General features: G+C 37.1%; 1 pseudogene; it reads left to right on the top strand.

Moving 5' to 3' along the window:
• Positions 1–6,315: 6,315 nt before the first annotated feature.
• On the top strand, positions 6,316–7,435 carry LOC116466365 (heterogeneous nuclear ribonucleoprotein A1-like; annotated as a pseudogene).
• Positions 7,436–7,684: the final 249 nt, after the last annotated feature.

The raw sequence follows: 7,684 nt of genomic DNA, 5'->3' as shown, positions 1-7,684 counted from the left end.
TACATTTGTGTAGGGGAGAAGTTCTGTACTGGTCTAAGCAGACTAAACTCAAGATTGCAATAAGCTTCATTTATTTCTTTTTATTTTATTTTATTCATTTATTTTTATTTTTTTCTTCTTTTTTTTAATTAAGTTTTAGGGTACATGTGCACGACGTGCAGGTTTGTTACATATGTATCCATGTGCCATGTTGGTGTGCTGCACCCATTAACTCATCATTTAACATTAGGTATATCTCCTAATGCTGTCCCTCCCCCCTGCCCCCACCCCACAACAGGCCCCGGAGTGTGATGTTCCCCTTCCTGTGTCCATGTGTTCTCATTGTTCAATTCCCACCTATGAGTGAGAACATGCAGTGTTTGGTTTTTTTGTCCTTGCGATAGTTTGCTGGGAATGATGGTTTCCAGCTTCATCCATGTCCCTACAAAGGACATGAACTCATCATTTTTTATGGCTGCATAGTATTCCATGGCATATATGTGCCACATTTTCTTAATCTAGTCCATCATTGTTGGACATTTGGGTTGGTTCCGAGTCTTTGCTATTGTGAACAGACTGTGGCAAAATTTAGTTCGCTGTAGTTGTAGGACTAAGGCACTGAATTTCTGTTTGGCTGGAAGCTGAGAGACTTTTCCAGCTTCTAGATGTCACATGTTTTCTTGGCTCATAGCCCTCTTCCAACTTCGTAGCCCTCTTCTTCATAGCCAGTAATAATAGGTAAAGTCATTCTCACATCACATCTCTGAGTAACTTCTGCCTTTCTCTTTCTCGTTTTTTGTTGTTGTTGTTGTTGTTGTTTGTTTGTTTGTTTTTTGACGGTGTCTCCCTCCATCACCAAGCTGGAGTGCAGTGGTGCAATCTCAGCTCACTGCAACCTCCGCCTCTCGGGTTCAAGGGATTCTCCTGCCTCAGCCTCCCGAGTTGTTGGGACTACAGGCACGTGCCAAGTCCATACAGCTAATTTCTGTATTTTTAGGAGAGACAGGGTTTCCCATGTTGGCCAGGATGGTCTCGATCTCTTGACCTCGTGATCCGCGTATCTCGTCCACCCAAAATGCTGGGATTACAGACGTGAGCCCTGCCTTTCTCTTTCTTGCTGTAGAAGTTAATATATTCAAGGCGTGCTATCAGTGGGCAAAGATTATGGAGACCAAAACCCTGCCTACCACACATTTTCTACCTCTATTCTAGCTGTCTCTTCTATGAACACTTACTACATTGAAGGACATCTACATATATAATATTCAATTCTCTTGTAATTATACTATATTTTCTCAATAAATCCGTATAAAAAATACATTTACACACATATTTTTCAAGGCCCAATGAAAAACCTACCTTTTTTTACAAAAAACTTTTTTACTTCTAATTGGAAGCAATACTTCTGTCTCCTAACTTCCTTATTGGAAAGTAGGATGGATAGGACAATTAGGAAGGGGACTGAGATTTATTTAGTGCCTATGCTATGCCAGGTGCTTTAAACGCATTTGTTGTACACACCTATCCAATGAAGTTAGCCTTATTAATCTTATTTAATGGGTGAGAAGCATGTCCCAGAGAAGGTCATTCACTTCCCCAATACCACATGGCTTATAAATGAAAGTAGGATATAACTGCTGATCTAGTTGCTTCTAAAACATCTGTGTTCTTCCTGCTGCCTTAGTGCACTTTGTACTTTTATTACATACCTTATCAGGGAACATATATTTTAAGGTCCCACATGTCAATAACCCCTCCCATTAAAAAAATTTAAGCCCTCATTCCACATATTACAAGAAGCACGATGCCTTCTCTGCAATCTTGGAATGATGTTCTGCTACCTCCTCTGCATGTGTTAGCTCACATGGACCTCATGCCATGTGTTACCAGCCCTTAGCAGCCCCAATTTGAGTGTAAACTCATATTGGTATTTTAGGAAACAGCTCATATCTGCTGCTGTTTTGAATGTACAGCAACTTTCTTCTCCACTGTCACCTATGCCTTATCCATCCTCCTTAAATCCTGCAGCTGCTGTTTGCTCTCTTCACTACTTCAGCACATGCCAGGTGCTATTTCCATAATTTTGCAAAACATGAGAGAGTCATGATTACTGTATTTAACATGCTTCCCTTAAAGTTTAAGATAAATAGAGAAACATCTCAGAAAAGCACAGGCAATGGCTGAAAAGGAAACAGGAGACATGGCCATTCTTAATAGTTCCTTAGTGGTCTCTGTCATCATACATTTCGCACTTGCTGTGTACCAACTTGAACCCAATATGCTGTCAAGTAGCTGAAAGTCTGATTCACTCCACAGATCCTCTCTCCAAACTCCAATTCTCTCTCCCCTTCACCCTTAAAGCCTTGTGTTTTATACTAGTCATGGAAAAAATGAAACACCGAGTTCATTCATTATTTAAGCATTGAATTTTGGTGGTATGTGAAAAACAGTCCCATCCTATTCCCAGTGGTGAGATGGACAAAAGGGAGCATACGTTACTAAAGTAAAAAGATCCACTAAGGTGTTTTCTAAAATAAAAAGCCAGTTACCTTTAATACATGTTGTATACCCCACCTGCTAAGATTTGAGTGCCTTGTGGTTTTACCAAATGATTTTAGGTTTCATGACTTACTTAACTGTGCCTCTTTCATCAAACTACTTACTTTAACTGTGATGCCTTGTTTTATTTCCAATATTTTGTTAATACTTAAGATGCCATTATATTACAAAATAAAAGATTTTTGGCAAAAATAAATTAGTCCCAATAGGTATTCTATTTTAAATGGGCTTTACATATTACATATGGATTGGATTTTTTCACATAAAAGTAGCATATGCTCTAAGATATATATTCTTGAAAAAAAGGTTTCATTAAGAATATCTGGACATATTTAGTCACAGCTCTAGCAAGGAAAAAACAGGTTAATTATTTAAAGGTTGCTATGGTTCATTTTTTTGAGTGTATTCCTAATGGTGCCTGAGGAAGTAAAAAATCTAACCAGTAATTAAAACCTACACAAAATTAATTCTCTCCAAGCTCTCCATACTCCATGATTCTAAGAATTGAGGAAAACATGAACATTATATCAGCAAGTCATTTAATTTCTTTTTGTCTTGTAGATAAGAAGTTGACGTAAGGTATTTACAAAAAATTATATGTGAAACCATTTATATCCTCAGATTTACAAATTTTAGCTAGAATTGTTTTGACTTAGGCAATTTGCCATGATTATATTGCCTCTATAATGCTTAAAAAGATGGCGAATACCTCAAATGAATTTGGAAACCATTGCACATAGAAATTGTAAAGCTCATGTACTTACATGTCTTTGGAAAACTGCCAAAGCATTGGGCAAGCAAACTGCCAAATATGTGCATAGGGCATCCGTGAATGACAAACTAAAGTGTGTATGAGTATGTGAAAACGGGTGGTCTGGGATGCCTGGATCAGCAAAGCATCTGGGCCCTGAAGTGTGACTGCATTATGTTTTCTACTCCCAATGGAGAACAATTCTAATCATAAACATAAAGCCTTGCATTGTTTAGAGTCCTTTTGTTTGGCAGCGTTTGCAAGGTGATAGAATAGAAGTGGAACCAGGCTATTAATATTTGAAAATTCTAAATCTCACCCATAACTGCTTTCGATCATATCTATTTTTATGCTGTTAGCAACACTAGATGCATATATATTAATACAGCTGCCCAATTCAGCTGTTTTTCACTTTTGAAGATGCACATGTACTAAATAGATGGGATGGTTTTCTTTATTGGATGTCTTTATTGTCTACTTTGGCCCTTAATCAATGTTACCAAATAAATGCTAATTATAAAATAATACTTTTGACTTGATTTCTCCATTTTTAGCTCTTCAATTTAAAGAGGTAGGGCTCCAAAACATCTTCCTAAACTATACTTTCTAAATTAACCGCTATGCATCCTCTACATCCAGCAAAATACTCTTTCAACATAAGTTGGGAGACTATTAAATGTAAGTTTGGGCTGAACTAGAACAAATATTAAAAGTAAGTTTGGGCAGAACTAGAAAAAATTTCAATTATAATTAATTCAATTATATATTTATATTCAATTACAATAAAAATGACTAAAACTAAAAGCAATTGGAAGGGACATTTTTATTTGCCTAATGTGTAGTACAAACCACTTTTTAACTATATTATATTTCAATGATTCTCAGCACTGAGCAAATTTTATCACCATGGCAGGAGAGAATGCGTCTTAAAAATATTGAAGCTTAATATCCACATGTCCATGATTAAATTGATCTAATTGATCTGAGGCAGGGTCCATATTTTGCTATTTTTATAGCTTCCCTAGTGATTATAATGTGCATCTAGTATTAAAAATCATTGCTACATCTGAAGTTCTAATTCAAACTACTTTAATATCTAATACTTCTGCCCCATAGAATATTTGTAACATCCTTCTCTTGTTATTTCTCTGGACTAGGTCAAAGTGTCTTTTGTTTACCTTCTTTCTTATTCTATGTCCTATTGAATTGAAGAGAAATTTAATTTTTTTTAAAGTACTGATTTTGAAACACATGATCATTAATTGGTTTGGTGCCTTAAATGGTGAGAAGTGGATGGAAAATCTCCTATCTTACATCTCGCACCCGTTGCTTTCTTATTTGATGAACTAAATTGAAATGCAAAACCATTTGTCCTTGTAGCTCTAATTTTAAGTTGATTAAAAATGTTTCACTTTTTAGCCTGGCATTTCACAATCAGAAAATTGAACAGAAATTCAGAACGGGCTTTTAGTGTAAGAAACTGCTAAACCTCATTTGTAAACAACTTGAGTGTCAACATTGTTTCCTGGTTGGTGTTACTGCTAAATATTTACCTTTCATTATTATAATTCATCGTGTGTAATATATTAATAAGTGGCTTTATGTAGTAGAGTCTAGGGAACATAAAGTAAAAAAAAATTAGAAAAGCTATATAGCAATATTATGCATGTGTTTTACCAACTACCTACAATGGCCTGTAGTTTGTTTTTTTAATTATCTCAATGTTAATACATACTCTGATACATCATAGACAGATATTTTTAACAAAATTACCTACGACAATAAAATTGCTACTTAAAATTATAATTATCTATGTCTATTGTCTCTAGATAATACTACAAAATAACAGCCCCCAAAAAACTATATCAATATTACAACTCAGAGTTGCGATTTTCCTAAAGATTTGCTTCACCTCTCATTTTGCTTATCCATTTTCCTCTCTTTCCTCCCTTCCTTTCTTTCTTCCTTCTTTCCCTCCTTCCTTTATTGAATATCTACTCCTTCCTTAAAAAAAATAAGACAGGGTATGCAGTAAATAAGAAGTGAACAAGGACATTTTTACTTTCTAGAATTACTTTTCTGTCTTCTCTAGTTCTCATGCGATCTTCTCCCCACTCTGCACATTTCATGTGCATTACACTGGGTCCTGACTGGGTAATTCCCACGGGCATCCTATTGTGCAGACTTGCTTAGGCTATTCATCGTTATCCACTGTGCCCTAAGAAAACAGCTAATGTGCTCATACTGTCCCTCTCAAAACATTCTTGTGCCACTATATATTTCCTTGCTGGTCTGCTAGATGTCTACTGAGTCCAAATAATTCACAAAGTGTTCATAGTAAAAAATGACTTATGATAAAAAATGTTTTTCTTGGTCATAAAATTGTATGACTTCAGAAAAATGGCTGCAGCAGTTAGAAGATGAAAGAAACTAGCTAGAAGCCCAGTCTGGTGCCAGAAGCTTTATGTGCTATCACATAGCAGGACATTATTCTCAGTTTTGTGGGTCCCAAAATTGAGATTATTAGTTCATCCAGAGATGGATGTTAACCTACTTGTAGTATCACAATTTATAAGAGATTTATAAATTAATGAATACACAGAGTAAACTTTTCTAGTTTGTATTATATTATTATTACTATTATTATATACTGCATATTATCACCATAAGATTTGAGTTACATACAGGAACTATTTTATTGATCACTATATTCTTAGTACCTAGACAAATGCCTGGCACATATATTAGGCCTCCAATGAATATCTGGTATAAGAATACATTTATAAACTAAAAAGATTATACTATAATTTTCTCCTTAATTCCTGCATCGTCCTTCAGGCTACAAATTCTACGAGGACAGAAACTATATTATTTACCTATGTTGTGTTGAGTTCTAACACAATGGCTTGGCTAATCAATACCTGAATGTGCATTTTTTTCTACAGAAAATTAGAGTTTAAATAATAGTAATGCTGCCCATGGATGCTGCCAAGGAAGCATCGTAAAAGTCTCTCTTGCCTGCAATCATGGCTAAGTCAGAGTCTCTTAAAGAGTCAGAACAGCTGCAGAAGCTCTTCATTGGAGGGTTCAGCTTTTAAACAACTGATAGGAGTGTGAGGAGCCATTTTGAGCAATGGGGAAGGCTCAGGGACTGTGTGGTGATGAGAGATGCAAACACCAAGCTCTCCGGGGACTGTGGGTTTTTCACATATACCACTGTGGAGGAGGTGGATGCACCCATGAATGCAAAGCCACACAAGGTGGATGGAAGAGCTGTGGATCCAAAGAGAGCTGTCTCAAGAGAAGATTCTCAAAAACCAGGTGGCCACTTAACTGCGAAAAAGATATTTGTCAGTGGCATTAAAGAAGACATTGAAGAACATTACCTAAAAAATTATTTTGAACAGCATGGAAGAATTGCAGTGATTGAAATCATGATGGACCAAGGCAGTGGCAAGAAAAGGAGCTTTGACTTTGTAACCATTGACGACTGTGATTCAGTGGATAAGACTATCATTCAGAAATAGCATACTGTGATTGGCCACAACTTTGAAGTTAGGAAAGCCCTGTCAAAGAAAGAGAAGAGTAGCGCTTCATCCAGCCAAAGAGGTTGAAGTGGTTCTGGAAACTTTGGTGGTGGTCGTGGAGGTGGTCTTGGTGGGAATGACAACTTTGGTCATGGAGGAAACTTTAGTGGTCGTGGTGGCTTTGGTGGCAGCCATGGTGGTAGTGAATATGGTGGCAGTGGGGATGGCTATAATGGATTTGGTAATGATTGTGGTTATGGATGAAGTAGCCCTGGTTAGTCTGGAGGAAGCAAAGGCTATGGAAGTGGTGGACAGGGTTATGGAAACCAGGGCAGTGGTTATGGCGGGAGTGGCAGCTATGACAGCTATAACAATCGAGGTGGAGGCAGCTTTGGTGGTGTTAGTGGAAGCAATTTTGGAGGTGGTGGAAGCTACAATGATTTTGGCAATTACAACAAATCAGTCTTCAAATTTTGGACTCATGAAAGACAGAAATTTTGGAGACAGAATCTCTGACCCCTAAGGTGGGGGAGGCCAATACTTTGCCAAACCATGAAACCAAGGTGACTATGATGGTTCCAGTAGCAGCAGTAGCTATGGCAGTAGCAGCAAATTTTAATTACTGACAGGAAACAAAGATGAAACAAAGCTTAGCAGGAGAGGAGAGCCAGAGAAGTGACAGGGAAGCTACAGGTTACAACAGATTTGTGAAATCCGCCAAGCCCACTGGTGGCAGGGCCTAGCTGCTGCAAAGAAGACATGTTTTAGACAAATACTCATGTTTATGGGGAAAAAAACTCGAGGATTATATTTGTGACTAATTATATAACAGGTTATTTTAGTTCTCGTTCTGTGGAAAGTGTAAAGC

Source organism: Hylobates moloch, unplaced genomic scaffold, assembly GCF_009828535.3.
Source record: "Hylobates moloch isolate HMO894 unplaced genomic scaffold, HMol_V3 SCAFFOLD_4, whole genome shotgun sequence".
Classification (NCBI taxonomy): domain Eukaryota; kingdom Metazoa; phylum Chordata; class Mammalia; order Primates; family Hylobatidae; genus Hylobates; species Hylobates moloch.
Note: the sequence above shows the minus strand (reverse complement) of the source record. Positions and strands in the feature narration are given on the sequence as shown.